Here is a 16,315-nt window from a genome sequence, read left to right as displayed (position 1 = left end):
TCTTGCATGTGGTGGGTCTGAACCGAGATATACTGTAAGTGCAAAATACATCCTGGAATTTGAAGACTTAGCCCCTTCTTCCTAATGTAAAATAGCTCATTCATAATTTTTATGCTGACTACATGTTGAAAGAATATTTTGGATATATCAAGTTAGATAAAATATTTTATTGAAATTAATTTTATCTTTTTTTAAACTTTTATTAATGTGGCTACTAGGATATTTACAAGTACATTTGTGGCTCAAATGTATTTATATGGAAAGTGCTGGGCTAGGCATATTATCCCATTGTAAATGTAAAGAAATGGAAATGCAAACCTATTCAGTGCCTACAGTGAGGACAAAAGACACAGCACCAACTCCTTGCTCATTACTCATTCCACTCACGCTCCTCTCCGCACAAGCCTCTGACTACTGGGAACTTACTCAGCATCAGTAATATGATGAAGGTGGCATTTCCCACCCCAACCCGGCTCTCTTGTTTTTCAATGTGCGTTTGTCCTCGGATGGGCTTATTTTCTCCCAGGTTCCCAGCTTCCTCTTTGTTTAATGAGCCCCATTTCTTGGAACTGTTGACAAGTAGCACTGTTGATATATAGGGCAGAGGTGTAGAAACAGTGGCTAACTATCCTGTGGGAAGTGAAGTGAGCCCTAAAATATTGGCTTTGAAGCCAGCCCCAGGGGAGGAGATGAGTCCATCTCCAGGTTCAACCAGACCATGGAAACTTGAGGGCCCTAAACAAACATGAAGGCACCCACCCTTCCAGGGCACAGGATCCAGGACTCCTTGACAGCTACTTACAGTGTTACCACCATCTGTTTGGGGACATTTCCAGCTGAAAGTCTCAGATGCCTAGGACTCAGCCCATCCCAGTTGTCTCATTACCTGTGGCACACACCTTTGGTGTCTGGCTCATACCTCCTTGGTCTATTCTGAGATAGTTGTATACTCCGGTGGGATCTCTCCACCTGAGGACGTTCTCTCTCCACCCACCATGCAAGGGAGGCTGGAAGTGCTGGAAAGTTAATGCCCTAGAAGTGATGCTCAATCAGCTTCATGAGCTCATTCTCAGGCATGGCCCACAGTGCCTCAGTGGGTCCTCAGGAGGGCTGAGGCAAGGAAGAAGGGTGTGCAAGAACAAGTGTGAGTACGCAGAGGACCAACTGCAGCTCTTAGGACCTCAAAGTTTTGTAGAAGGCTGGGTCCAGGGTTTCCACCTTGCTACAGATAGCAGAGGCTACAGGTAGTGAACAGGGGGAGGTGACTGAGTACACTGGGAGGTAAGGGAGGGCCCAGCAGACAGATGGATAACCAAGGCTTCAACTAGACAGTGGAACAAATGATGCTGAGAGACCAGCAGAGTCAAAGCAGCATCCCCACTTTCCAGGGAGGAAATACGATGAGTAGAAAGACTTGCCTACAATCACCATCTAGTAAAAATGGCAGAGCAGGGACCTTCCAGTCACAACCTGCAAATGTGGTTTTCTCTCCTCAGTTCCTAAGAGCTAATGCAGTAGTGTTAGAAACAATGAGCAGAAAGGAGAGAAACCTTCAATAAGCTGTTTTGTTTTTCGAAATTAATTCTGTGGATGTATGTTGTGACCCCACAACATAACCACATACCGTAATACTTTTAAAAATTATTTTCAAAAAGCACGTGTACAGTGATATCCAATGATTATCATTGTGAAGTCGCACTTTCCAGAAATGATGACTAAATTGGGTTGCGTTTCTTGACCTATTTTTTATCGAATTCGTTGAGTGACCACTATAAACATCCAAACTATCATTGAGGTAATTTTTAAACTAATTGTGCCTTTCCCAGACAGTATTTTTTGTTCAAAACAAAGTAATTTATAGCTCTTCCTATAACATAAAAGATACTGTATGAACCCCTTTTAGGGAATGATTTTAGAGGAAAAACATCCTTGCCTGTCAAGGCACCGAGGTTAATGAGTTGGCAAAACAGCCAGGTTCCAGCCTTCAGGAAGCTCATGGTCTAGAAGAGAAATCCAACACGAACGAAGCAGTTATAAGTGGAAAGAAATCAAGAGAGGTTATAGGAACATCTAAAAGGGTATGCGAACCCAGTGCTTCCCAAACGTTAACATACACATGTATCACTTGTTAAAATACAAATTCTAAATGAGTAGGGCTGGGGTCCCAGAAGATGCTGATGCTGCAGGTTCATGGACCACACTCTGAGTAGCTGAATGGCTACTGACGATTTGAGATATAATTCTCTATTGACAGCAACATACGCAGTTTCCAAAAGGGTAGCATCTCAAATGTATTACCTGCGTTTGGAGTACAAGTGCTTTGAAAGGCTCTGAGATATGACTCAATTAAAGTCTCAAGTATTAATGTTGCTGTTATTGAAGAGTACCTATAATGTGCTAGGAGAATAAACAGACATTTCTTCAGTCTGATGGAGTGAGCAGTTGAATAGGGATAGACAATGTCAATAAATAAATAAATGGAGCCACTTTAAAATGGAGCCAATCTGCCATCCCAGAGGAACTGCCTTGCACGTGTTATGCCTGAAACCTTGGAATGTTAAAACAGGGCAAAAACACCTTTAGACTGGGCCAAAATGTGCCCCAAAGTCCTATTTGCAAAGATAACAAGAAAGCAGATATTAGTACTATCAGACTGATGACTACCAGACTGAAAATGAAAAACATCGTTTAGAATTAACATCACTATGTAATATTATCTGCACCAATAGAAATGCCTTCCTACTTTTGGTATAATTGTTCGCCTTCTCTTTCTTATTGTCTCCTAATTGAAACACTACTTGGGCCTTTGCTTGAATCAGTGCTTCCAGAATAGCTATTCTTATTGATCTCAAATAAATGCTTGTTTGCCTCTCACTTTGAAAGGCTTTTTTATTTTTAGGTTAGCAACAAGTGAAAATCAAAGAATCATAATACAGTCAAACATATATATATCTTTTAGGTGAGGCAACCCTTGGTTGACCTCACAGATTGCAAGAACCTTGTCAGCTTAAAATCCCTTATTTTTTTTATTTTTTTACACCTACAGCACCTGGTCTTCCTAGGTGGTCTCCCATCCAAGTACTAACCAGGCCCTGACCCTGCTTAGCTACTGAGATCTGACAGGATTAAGCTTGTTCAGGGTAGCAAGGCTGTAGACAATACAGACAAACATAAACTTGCATCTGTGATAAATGTTATGAGAGTCTATTAGGGAATCCATGACCTAATCAGGAGGTTTGGGGGTGGGGGTGGGGAGTGCTCCAGGAGGAGAGAATGGCAGGGCAAAGGCTTGGCTGAGGAGCCAGGGAACTTCGGCGAGGTTGGGCAGAGAGCGAAGGGTGAGGCTGGAGAGTGAGGCAGAGGCCGGACTACGCAGGACCTCCTGAAGAGTTCCGCCTTCATCCTGAGAGTGTGAAGGGCCGCTGAAGAGTCTTAAAGGGAAGGAAGAATATAATCAGATTTGCGTTTTGAAAAGATCACTCTGGCTTCAGGGAGGAGAATAGACTGAAGAGGACAGAGTGTATAGTCCCTTTCTTAGGAGTGTGGGATTGGGCCCGATAGAGACAGCATTTCAGTCTCTCTCTGGGTGACATAAAATTTGAAAGCTATAGATGGACACTTTCTGCCCCAAGGATGCTAAAAGCAAGGACAAATGGCCTGCTAAGAACAGAGCGTGAATCAGACATACAGGAAGTAACTTGTAGGAGAGAGAGAGCTTGTAGGAGAGAGGGCAGAGGGTGTTGGCACGCGGTGGTGAGGCTCTGCTGCGTTTTGGCCTTCGTTCCAGCCCATCTTGAGGCTTGTCTGCAGTCCTACCTTGATTTCCTTGAAATGTCTCTGTATCCTTATGAAGAGTTACTTGGTTGAGGTGGTTTCTGTCCCTTGCAACCCAGAGAGTCATAAGAGAATTCAGCAGCGTACCTGAACTGAGGCTTTCAAAAGTGCCAGAGCACTTTCAGTGTCCTGAGATTGGAGTCTCCAGATCTCCCATAATTTAAGTCAAAGCCATCATAAAGTTGCTTGGTTCTGACAAATACACATAGATTCTTGAGTTTTGGCAGGGCCACACTAGGTCACTCCCACTCACTATGCTTAGGTGGAGATTTCTGGCCAACCCAGGAGTGAGAGAGTTTCAGGGTGGGGGTGGTCTCAATGGACCACATGACAGAAACACCTAAATATGGCCCTAGCTGAAAACCCAAACTGGCTTTGAAGGCCAGCACTGTCCAGCTAGCCCCATTCGAAGTTGTTTATAGTTCCCCCTCACGCTGGAGGTTTGGGTTTGATTTACAAGGGACTGAGAAGAACATGAATCTTTTCAAAAGGGAAACCACCTTGCAGAAAGTTGCATGTTCTAAGGAAGCACTTGCTACAGTGTTTCGCTCTTTTTGGTTATAGGCAAGCCGGGGATTCAGGATCTGAAAGATTTCTCTTAAAAAGAAAATGTCTAGGAGAAATGTCCAACTGGCCTCTCAAAGGTCTGGCTGTGTGTGTATCGATTGGGAAATCCATTTCTTTGTTTCTAAAAGGCGGGCAGCTCTCCTCCTGGCAGGCTGTCTTGAGCATTAAGTATGGACATCTGGGGCATCCCAAAGTGTGGTATGCATATAAATGTTGGTAAATTCCATTTGTCTCAACAAAGAAAATTTGTTGTTTTAATGCATGTATTTTAAGATGTGTTAGGAACAAAAGCACGTCAAATCTATAATTTTATGGCTACTATTGCTCAGGATGTGGCTCAAATTAGAGTTTAATTGACTTACAAAGTTAAGTAAATAATGCAGTTGATATATAAGTAAGGCAAAAGTTGTGGGATTTCCAGAACACTAAGATGAAAGGTGAGTGAGCTTGTGGCACAGGGTCTGGCACAGAGTAGGAGCCCTGATGGGACAGCTATCATTCAGCAAGTGCCTATGTCATCTATAATCCTTACAAAAAGTAGAGTATAGGAAATATTGTTTTTGTCTAACAGTTGAAAAAAACCGAGGCTTGGAGAAATGAGAACACTTGTCCAAATGTGTACAACTAGAAAGTGCCAAAGTTGGGACTTGAACACGGGTCCGTTCGCCTTCGGTTCCCAGATTCCCTAACGGTACTGTACTGCCCTTAACAATAAATCTCTCACCACTAGAAAAAAAACAAGTGTCTTTCATATAAATGCCTCATAAAGACCCCAGATTGAGGTATGGCCCATTTTATCCTAACATACACATATACGTTGCACACTTATTTGCATCTAGGTTGCTAGGACAACCTAGAACCAAACCAACAAATTTCAAGACCAGCTCCTCTTTCCATGTCGTTGGCCCACTGCCCTGTTCTCAGGAGGCCTGAAATGAGCAGCCTGGGGGCGGCTTGACCTTGAGGCAGCATGTGATGGCCAGGTCTCTTCTCACAATGGGAATGGTAAAAGTTGAGGCCTGAGTGTGGACCAGGAAAGGGGACCTTCAGGTCTGGTCTGGCCATGCTCACCTGGGGTCCCCGTGGGTTTCTGGAACCACAGTTGCAGAGTGACAGTCTGCTCAGTATCCACCAGGCACTTGAATTTCCTCTTGGAACCTGCAGGGCAAGACTGGGTGTTCCTGAGCCTCTGGCTAAAAACCGTCTAATGACATCCTTCTACTAACATCCACACTGGTGTCCCAAAGGCTTCCTATACCCCACCAGAAAAACTCATGGCTTTTTCCCTATCACACAGTCATTCTGAGGCACATGTTTCCAGCCAACTCTCCTCCAATTACCTGGGTTTTCACTATTCTCACTTCCTTAGTGGCCATTTTTCACAAAGAAGTGTGCATGTGTTTGAAAATTATTATAATATCAGTCCATGTGAGTAATTAACTTCTGTCTCAGCAAAACAACAGAGTGTTACTGTCATGGACCGATGGGGTCCCTTGAGAATTGCCAAATGATGACTTCTCCTGATGCCAAGGGTCTCATTAGAGTACCGGCTGATATCAACTGAGCACTAACTATGTCCCAAGCACTATTCTAATTGAGCCAGGTCCTACTGTCCTCCCAATTTTGCAGATAAAGAAACTGAGTCACAGAAGGACTGAACAGCTTTATTATAAATGCAGATCCATGTCCTGAACCCTTGGGCTGAACTACAGTACAAGCTTGAGGGTGTATCCTGGATTCGGAAGGATGGCATGTGTGTCTGAGAGTAAGGACATATGAGTTGCAGCTATACATGAGCCATATGACTTTGGGCAAATGACTCTGCTTCACTGAGACTTTTTTGGCATCTTTACAATGGGGACAAGACCTGCCTTACTCATTCAGAAGGTTTCTGTGAAGGTCAGAAGAGATAGCTAGTGTGAAAATGCTTTTGGCAAATGTATGCATGAAGGGACAGGGATGAGTGAATAAATCTAATGCTACTTCTGCCTTCGGAAGCATTTAGGATCTACAGAAGAAAAGCAAACAGGTCACATATTTTCTCTGGAGACTTCTGTAAATACTTGGGCAAAGTATTTGCAGCACAGCTGAGAGGGCTGCCAGGAATGCACTGTGTGATCTGAAATAGGGGACTTTTTATCTCTGGGCTTCACCCCCCTCAATCCTAAAATGAGGGCATCTCCAAGGAGGTCACTTTCCATTCTAATGTTTCATGACTTTGACATCATTTCTGGGCTAAAATATTTGTGGACTGGGAAAGAGCTTACATTAGGCATTTTTCTTGCTGGTGGGAACAAATAGCAATGTCCATCCATGCAAGATTAAGGAGCTGTCATAACCAAAATAATGTTAAAGTGGCATTTTTGTCTGTACTACCAACATTCTAATTTGGGAATCTGAGTCCGGATATTGTCATTCTAAACCGAGGACTTCCCCTTCATCCTGCTTCCTTAGCCTCCAACATGCATGCACGTTGCAGAATACATTTTCATGTCTAAGCTCTCTTGAACTTGAAACTAGTTTAGAAGGAAAACATCAGCTTTGAAGTCAGACAGACCTGAGGATGAATCATGATTCTGCAACTTACTGTGTGATACTAGGCAAGACTCTCTGAACTCCTTCTTCTTATCTGGGAAACAATAACTCTCTTGTAGGGCTGTCTCATAGGATTAAATAGGATAAATCAAGTAAAGTGTGTGAGCATATAGGAGGCATTCAATAAATGGCAGCTGTTATTACCGAGGTTAGGGATTATATTGTTCAGCATAGGCTAGGTTATACTGCAGAAACAAACAAATAAATTTGCTTTGCAGATATAACAAAGTAAAGGCTAATTTCTCACTTGTGCTAAATGGCCAGTGCAGGTCAGCAGAAGATTCTGTTCCATAAAATCACTCAGGGAACCAAGAAGAAAAGGCTTTATCATCTAAAATATTGTTGATTAACACCACAGGGGACGAGAGTGCCAGAGGGTCTCAAATGGCCAAATAAGTGCTTTGGACTTGATTAGTATGAACTAGTTACTGGCCCGGACTACCTGCAAGGGGCTGGGAATTGTAGGGAAGCACATGGAATATTAGATGAGCATTACTCTATGTAATATGAAGCCAAATTTTGTTCACCTTTGATTCTCTCACAGTGCTTAGCAGTATGTCGGGCTTATTAGAGAAGTTGACACAATTTAAAAAGAAGCCTTCCCTGACAATATAATATTTTCTAGCCAAAATGGTTCTCTCTCTCTCTCTCTTTTTGCACTTTAATCAGATGTTTATTTTTCTCATTCTGTAGTTTATCATCAAAACAAGTACTTCAGAAGTTTTGTGGACAACATTTGTTTTGAGTAAGTTTGTAAATGCCCTTTGACTTAAGGGAAAATCCCAAGTCATGTCTTGGAAGTAGAAGAAAGAGAAGAAACTAGACTGTCAAAGACAAGACAATAAGATGTTTGAGTCTCTTAAAATACTTCCAGCTCCTCTTGAACTCTTCTTGCTGAACCCTTAAGTCACCTGGGTTAGGTGGGTGGTTCATGGCTATAAAATTGACACAGGGAGGCAGTATGGCTTATCCATAGACCCTAAACAAGTCAAGGGTAGACTAATGTTCCTTTTACCTTCTTTCCAAACCCTGGCATTCTGCAAAGTCCTCTTTCTTGCCCAACATTCATAGAAATGTTGTGGGTCATAATATGTCATATATATACATACACACATCCAAGAGAATTCCTAAGAGCTGCTGCTGATTCCTCCCTTCCCAGTGGAGAAAAGGAAGCTCAGGAAAAATCCTTTGCACAGGAAGGAATCACCTGTCACCATCCTCCCCATTAGGGTCACAGATGCATTCTGGTCCTGGCTCTGCCACCATGTCATTGGGCGACCTTGGGCAACACACCATTCTTCTCTGGACATCCCTTTATTCCTTGTGAAGTCATCCAACAAGCATGTGGTACAGCCTGAGAGAAGGGCTGGGAATGTGCAGATGACTAAGCTATGAACCTGATTTCCAAGCACAGGACTAAGTCAAGCAAGGGGGGACTGTGGAGACCTGGCACACGCATGCTGCAACCAAATAGGCCAGCTGCCTCTCAGCTCTGGTCAAGTTTGCCAAGTGAGAACATAGGCCCAGTACTGGCAAATCTGTTGATTTTTTTCAACAGAAGCAGAGAATACAAAATTTTCTGTGAAATTTGAGCAGGCCATCCAAACCAAATTCATCCACTTTCTGGCTAATGCTCATGGCCCACCCATCTGCAACTCCTAATGTAGTATGTTAATGATAAGACTTTATGAAACTCTAAGATTGTACAATCCTCTTTGACCTGAGAATCTGATTTTTTAAAATATATAATCAGGCTTTTTAAAAAATATGCACTGTTTTACTCTAATAAGAAAAGTATTGCTATGGAAAATAGAAAAAAATATTTAAAAAATTAAAATGTTCAATATTTCCTAATTCCATCTCCAAAGTTAACATTTTGATGCATATTTTGGCATATTTCCTTCCAGTCTTTTCTCTATGTATAAATTACATCAATAACATTATATATGTGTGTACATGTTCATGTATATTTATATACGTATATGTAACATTATATACATAATGTATTAAAATAAATCTCTTCTAAAATTAGGATGACACCATTTTCAGTTTGGTTTTGCATCCTCTACTTGTCACTTAACATGACATTGTAAGCTTTTTTTCATGTCATTATATATTCTTCAAAAACATAACTTTTAATAGCTACATAAAAATTCTATCATACAGATTTACCACCTATTACCAACCTTTAACTTATTGTTGTTTCCAAACCCTGGCACTCTGCAAAGTTGAGATTTCTGAAGATATTTTTTCCTTCTATTATTGTTGAATATTTGAGGGTGTTTCTAATTTTTTAATGTATAAATAGAATTGCAATGCTATGTAGATAACTGATTATTTCTTTAGGATAAATTTCTACAGGTAGAATTACAGAGTCAAAAGGCATAAATATCTTTAAGGCTGCCGAGATATATAACTACTTGTTCTTCATAAAAGCCATATCGTTTTATGCTTTCATTGCATTCTTAGCAACATTGAATAATGTCATTTTCAAAAACTGAATATTAATTTGATAAAGTTAAACAAATGATATATATGGTTCTCTTAATTTTAATTTATTTATTGATGAAGTTGAATATTTTCCCCTAGAATGTTTTCTGGCCATTAACATCTCTTTTTTGATTTGTCTTAAAAAATACTTCTCTAAAAAACCATTTTCTATATTACATGCAGTAAAGCATTACATTTTTTATAATAGAAAAAACAAGATGAAATCTAAATGTCCAACAATGGGGAAATATTAAGCAAATTAAGGCACAATCAATGGCTGGAATTGTCATTACAATTTGAGTTTACAGACAACATGGAAAACCACTTATAACATTTATAACATATGTTAAAAGAATAGATATAAAACTCAATGTATACTATGTTCACATTTCTACAACTATACAGAAATACCCCCGTGGTGGGAGTTACATTGGAGGGTTGAGAATTCTGAAGATATTTTTTCCTTCTATTTTTCGAATGTTTTGTAATTCTGCTACCATAACTTTTGTAGTAAAAAAAATATATACTTGATACATTTTTAGTTGACTTTCCAAATGGGCAATCCCAGTTTCTTAGGATCTCTCCATATTCTTTTAAAAACATCTGTGTTTTTGTCACAGGAGATTGAAAATTTTTAATTTATTGAAAACAATTCTGTTGGCACCTTAATCAGCAGAGCAAAGGATAACCTTTTTCATCAGTAGCAAGCAAGCCTCACAGCAATAGCCTTGAGGTCGGGTTATTCCAGGCCTTGAGATTCCCTCTAGCCCCACCCTATCCTGAGGTTTAGAAAGAAGGCAGATCTGTAATTGCATAACCCTGAGTAGTAATAGAAGGAACACTTCCATTCACAATTGCATAATCCTGAGGAGACTTCAGTCAGTTGGGGAGGGAGGAGATGGGGCAACTCCTGTGAGAATAAGCAGGAAGTCTTCCAAACCTGCAGGGTCAGGAATCACCCAACATTAGACCAGCATGGGCCCATTTTGCAGATGACAAAATCGAGGCCCAGAGACAGAATTTCAGTCACTTGGACAATTTCAGTCACTAGGCCTGAGGGGTGACCATAAAACCCTTAAAAAACAATGATATCAGTATTACTACTACTTCAGTAGAGCATCAGACACCTTTCAAAGCCTGTTCTCGTTTGACTATTGCACTTGATCCTCACAATGGCTCAGAGAGGATGGCAGTGCTAGAATTTAGCATTCTAGTTTAGCAGAAGGGGAAGCTGGTTCAGTAAGGGGGAAGGGAACAGATATATTAAGCACCTCCTATGCGCCTGAATTTTTTCATTGTTCTGGTTCTTTTATTTATTAATTTGAATATATGATACATATAATTATGCACAGCATTAGAAAAAAAATGATACTAAAGAAAGTAGAGTGAAAACCAAGTCCTGTCCCTCAGCTACTCAAATCTTATTCTTCAGAAGCATCTTTGTGTCCTGTGTATCCTTCCAGGGTCAGGATACGCACATGCAAGCATAGGTGTCCGTGTAAGAGCTTTGCTCCCCAATCCCTCCCTCCCTGTCTTCCTTCTTTCTTTCTTTGCTCCCTCCTTCATCTTTTTCTTTCTTTTTCCTTCCATTCCCCCTCCTTCCCTTCCTTCCTTTCTTTTAAACAGATGGTCCTTGAAAACCATTCTATATCATATGGGTTGGCTTCATTCTTTTTCACATTTGTATAATAACTTATGTAAGGATATATGATCATTTATTTAACCAATATCCTATAGATATTTTGGTGAATATTTATGGTTATTTCCAAGCTTTTGCTACTTCAGACTCTCCTCATATGATCATTGCTTCACATGTGTGCCACTTTGTCTGTAAGATAGACTTTTCGAAGTGGAATGGCTTGGTCAAAGGTTTATGCATTTAAAATTCTGTAAGATCCAAAGTACTCTCCATAGAGGCTGTGCTCTTTATGTGGCATTGGCAGCTTGTGAGAGTTTGGTTTCTGCACAACATTAATAACAGGATGTTTTGTCTAACTTTTAAATTGTATAAGCTGATAGGCTATAGGGAAACACAAATCAAAATCACAATGAGATACCACTTCACACCCATTAGATGGGCCGAAGTAAAAAAGGACAAATGATTATAAGTGTTGGTGAGGATGTGAAGAAATTGGGACTCTTACGAATGCTTGATGAGACAGTAAAATGGTGTAGTCTCTTTGGAAAAAGTTAAACGTAGTTATCATAAGACACAGAAATGCCACTCCTAAGTATATACATGCCCGAGAGAAATAAAAACATACATTCACACAAAAACTTGTTTATAGCAGCCTTATTCATAATAGTCAAAAAGTGAAAACAACCCAAAAGTCCATCCACTGATGAATGGATAAAGAAAATGTCGTCTACACATACAATGGAATATTATTCAACCATAAACAGTAGGAGAGTCACATGGAAACTGCAAGGAAGATCTGGGCAGAATACCCACACTGTCCGTTCCAGGCACCTAATTAAAAAATAAAGGAGCTGGGATTTGAAACCAGGTCTGTCCCCAAAGCCCATGGCTTCCTGCCCCTCTTCAAGAGCGATGCCCCCATATCCTGAACTGAGGAATATAGACCACAAGGGTGAGGATGAAAAGGTGGAACCAGAAGAAAAGGAGGATGGCACCCAGCAGCCAGAGGTGAGAAAGGGTCATGAAGCTGGACTCTAAGGGAGACAGAAGAGGAACAAAGTGCGCATAAGGTGAAGGGCTGGGTGCTGAAGGATGATGACAGGGTCAGGGGAGCAGCCCTTGCTCTCCCTCCACGGCCTGGATCTAAACACAACCCAACCACCTCTTCTCTGCTGCTGAAAGCTCCGGTTTGGGGGAGGACAAACCCAGATAACAGAATGCGGAGCACAGAGATGACTGCAGGATGCAGATTTGTTTGAAAGAAACCCCATGGAGGGAACTTTTTTGGATAAAACTCTTCAAAGGGAGGCTGGATTGTGGCAGGAACACGCTGACTCCTGTCTCTATTTGTGCCAACCGAGAAGCTGCTGTGCTTAAAGAGAAGCCACAAACAACCGGTAAATCCCAGGTGACTGACCTGCTCCACTTAGTCACACAGCAGGAAGGGTCTGTTCTGTGAGCAACTTATCAAGCAAAGCGCATTGATTCGATCAAACATTCATTCATTCTGCACTTACCGATGTCTGTGATGCACCTGGCTGACATTATGTTGGGCTTCTGGGGTGCGGGGAAGGTGTTGGGGGTTTGAAAATGAATCAGACAAGGTCTCTGCTCAAGAAGCTCACCATCAAATAGGGCGAACAGACACAGGAATCACAACACAGGGTGTGAAGTGTCATGGTGAGAGTTACAAATGGGAGCATAGAGCCCAGAGGAGGGTATGACTCCCTCGCCCTGGAGGAGTTGGGATAACTCATAAATGAGATGACGTTTGAGTTGGGTTTTGAGGGATGAGTAGGAGATCACCATAAAAAAAGAGTGCCATTTCAAAGTTAGTTAGCTGATGAGCCGTAGGACTGGGGTTGTACCTGAATCCAAGTTGTGGTCTGGACACTACATAATAACAGTGTCTATCTTGAGATTTTCAATCCATTAATCCCCTTAATTATAATTTTAATTTTTAAAAATAGCGTAGAAATCATTTTTGGAGTCAGTCCTGTTTGAATCATGCTTTCACCACTCATTACCAGTATGACCTTGGGCCCAGCTGAGAGTAAACACTCAATGTTCATTAATTTCTTTCCCACCTTTCCTCCTTGGCTACAGGCTTATTAGTCTGGCCAGTCCCTGAGCCAAGCGGAGAAATTGGGTACCTTCAGGCTTACCAGTAGGTGGCACCTGGAACTGTAGTCAGAGGCCGGGAATTCATTGTGTGTGTTGGAGGGGTGAGACTTGTGGGTGCTTGTGTGCCTCTAAACCTCAGACCCCACCTCACCCCACTATGCTAACCTAGAAGACTGGTTCTCAGTAGTGCTGTATATGTGGGGGTACCACCTTCTCTGGGGCATCTGGAAATGACTGGGGTGTTTTGAGTTATAATGATTTGGAGGACACTACTGGCATTTAGTGGGCAGTGGCTGGTGAAGTTCCTCATAATGGAGCATTGCCCTTTGTCTTGCCCACCTTTCAAATGTTCCCTGGACTATATATGTAGGTGGAAAAACCTGTTTGTAATGATCTAAATCCAGACCCCTAACACAAAACTCACTGCAGTTTTAATCTGCTCTGAACTGTCCAAGATTCCTCTGATCGTGTCAACTGAGGGAAGGTGATACAGGCATACCTTGGCGGTACTGCAGGTTCGGCTCCAGATCACAGCAATAAAGTGAGTTGTAATCTTTTTGCTGGTGGAGGGTCTTGCCTTCAGTTTTTAAAAAATGCAACATCCGTGGAGCGCAACAAAGCGCAGTGCAATAAAACAAGGTATGTCTGTACATTGTTTTCTTTGGAGCTTTACCAGCGTTGAATTACTTGCGAGGGTTTGAGTTGCCAATTCGACACATCTGCATCCAATTGCATTTGTAGCTCTATATTTATCTGATTCTATATGTGGCTGCAGGCATCTGTCTCCTTCAGAAAATCTTGGAGTGTGGGTATGCCGATGCATTTGTGTAGTGAAATATGAATTATTATTTTATTATAAGTGGTTTTCCTTTTATTTCTCCTTTACTATATAATGAATGCATTATTATGATTATTATTTTTAGTATTTGCAGGTAGATTAGATCTATGAATGAACTGCATTTCAGGATGGTAAAGAGGTGTCACCAATGCTTTGTTATAAAAGGAAGCATTGAGTCCGAAGAATTCAGACCCTCTGACCTGGTCAATCTAACTGAGAATCTATCCATTTCCTTTGGAATGACAGACAGGGTAGCCTAAAGATAGGAGCCAAGGTTTGGGAGCCAGAAAGACTTAAATTTGAACCCCAGCTCTGTTGCTTACTAGATATATGACCTGTGGAAATTTGTATTATCTTGCTCTTCCTTGACTTCCTCATCTGCGAAATGGGAGATAAAATATCTACCTCAAAGGGCTGTAGTGAGAGTTATATGAGATTGACTATAAAAGGTACAAATTAAGTACACAGTAATAATAGAAGCTCCCATTATCATTATTATTATTTCTCCAAGGAATCCTCCCCAGGTAGGACCCTGAGATGTGACCAGGCCTTAACATACCTATCCCAACTCCCACCTCCAGTCTGGCTCACCATTCTGAATCTCCAGATGCTGATGGGGCAAGGAGCCCTGATCCACATGAATTATGAAACTAAGGCTCCCCCATTGAGACCCTGTTGGACCGGCCTGAATTAGGCTTCATCCTCTACTGGATGTTGCTCTGGGTGGTGGGGGCAGTCTAGTGCATGACAGTACCCCCAGTCTCCATCTTGGCTTTGAGCTCACCTTACCTACTTTTCCCACCACTGCTGGAGTCCTGACATGCTTGGGCTGAGTCCCCAAGCTGTGGGGACCAGCCAGGAGCCACCTCCCAGGTTCCAGCTCCGGCCTCTGAGTCCTCCAGAATTAGCCAGGCCTCTTTGCACTAAGGGCCCACTTCTGGCCTTCAGAGCTGTCTTTTTCCAAGGTTAAGTATCCACAGAGTCCTCACCTAGCTCTCAATAATGTTACAGTTCATGGTATATGAACTCTGGAGCGGGCAGCAGGAGCTGGCTTTTCTTATCATCATTCCTCTGTGGTTCTCTCTGCTCTTTTGCAGCAGGATCCCGGTTTTCATTTCCTGCTTCCTGGGCCTCTTCCCTCAGGAACTCCAGAAAGGTCTCAAACCATGCATTTGGCAATCAGAGAGAACTGACTCTTTCCTCCAAGGTAATGGGAACTAGCAGAGATGCCAGAGCTGAGATGGCCACTTCCAGCCTATCTCTTCATTACTCCTCTCTTTGGCTCAGTCATTAGAAATCCCTAGAAGATGATGAATAAAATCTTGTCTTGATCAAGTGCTGTCTGAGAGTACTGAGATGACAAACAATGATGTTTGCCCTGAAGAAGTTCAGTCTAGCTAGGAGGAGATAGTCATGTAATAGATAACTATGGTTCGATGTGAGGTTCAATGTGGTATGTGCTGAGTGTCAGGTTTACACTAGGGAACATGGGACTTCTCATGTGGAAATGGCCAACTTATTCTGCCTTGGCAAGACAGGAAATCTTTGGAGAAAAGGGAAATTGGAATGAGGTATTGAAGAATAAGCAGAAGTGCCCCGAGGCCTGGGCTTAACTCTCCAAGGCCTGGGCTTAACTCTCTTAAGTCTCACCTCCTACTTCTAGCCCCACAATTCTGGCATGTGATGATCTTGGGGGAACAGGAGATAGAGGAGGAACTGCGGATGAAACACAACTCTTTATATCCAGAAGGATCAAAGTTTAGACTGGATTCTGGTTCAGAGACATTGGCTTCCCCATACTATTCCCAAAACACGAAAGTCAATATTTTCCCAGAGCTCCACAGACCATGATTCCTTAGAAAAGTCCTGTATGTTATATGAAAAAGGAGACTCCAAGGTCAAATAAATTTCAGAAACACTGGGTTAAGCAAAGTCAAGCAGATTTTACTGCAGGGCTTCACAGAACCTTAAAGGTAAAATAATAATAAATTAATTTATATATTTAAAATAAATTTTTATAACTAATAATTTAATACTAAAAATATAATAATAATTTAACAGGTACCCTTTACATTGTAATGTGGAAGACATGCGCTATCTCATGAATCCTCATAACTTTATGTCATCAGTACTGACATTATTCCCATTTTGTAGACAAGGAGACTGAATAAACCAAGGAAGTGAAGTTTATTGCCCAAGATCACACAGTAAACAACGGAAATGAGATT

General features: G+C 41.5%; 1 protein-coding gene, 1 long non-coding RNA gene and 1 pseudogene across 2 annotated transcripts in view; 1 reads left to right on the top strand and 2 right to left on the bottom strand.

The window, feature by feature from the left end:
* Window positions 1-15,992, top strand: part of LOC120621466 (uncharacterized) — a 51,698-nt gene extending 35,706 nt beyond the window's left edge. The window contains exon 3 of the long non-coding RNA XR_005658160.1: window positions 15,188-15,992. This is a non-coding gene — a long non-coding RNA (uncharacterized LOC120621466). The remainder of the gene's footprint in view (window positions 1-15,187) is intronic.
* The window catches only part of HRH1 (histamine receptor H1), a 62,759-nt gene that overhangs the window by 30,879 nt on the left and 15,565 nt on the right, over window positions 1-16,315 (bottom strand). The gene's annotated exons all lie outside the window — the stretch shown is intronic.
* On the bottom strand, window positions 3,038-3,157 carry LOC120622524 (uncharacterized; annotated as a pseudogene).

The sequence above is a fragment of the Pteropus medius genome, unplaced genomic scaffold, assembly GCF_902729225.1.
Source record: "Pteropus medius unplaced genomic scaffold, Ma_sr-lr_union100, whole genome shotgun sequence".
Taxonomy (NCBI): domain Eukaryota; kingdom Metazoa; phylum Chordata; class Mammalia; order Chiroptera; family Pteropodidae; genus Pteropus; species Pteropus medius.
The sequence above is the reverse complement of the archived record's forward strand: the minus strand, read 5'-3'. Positions and strand labels throughout refer to the sequence as shown.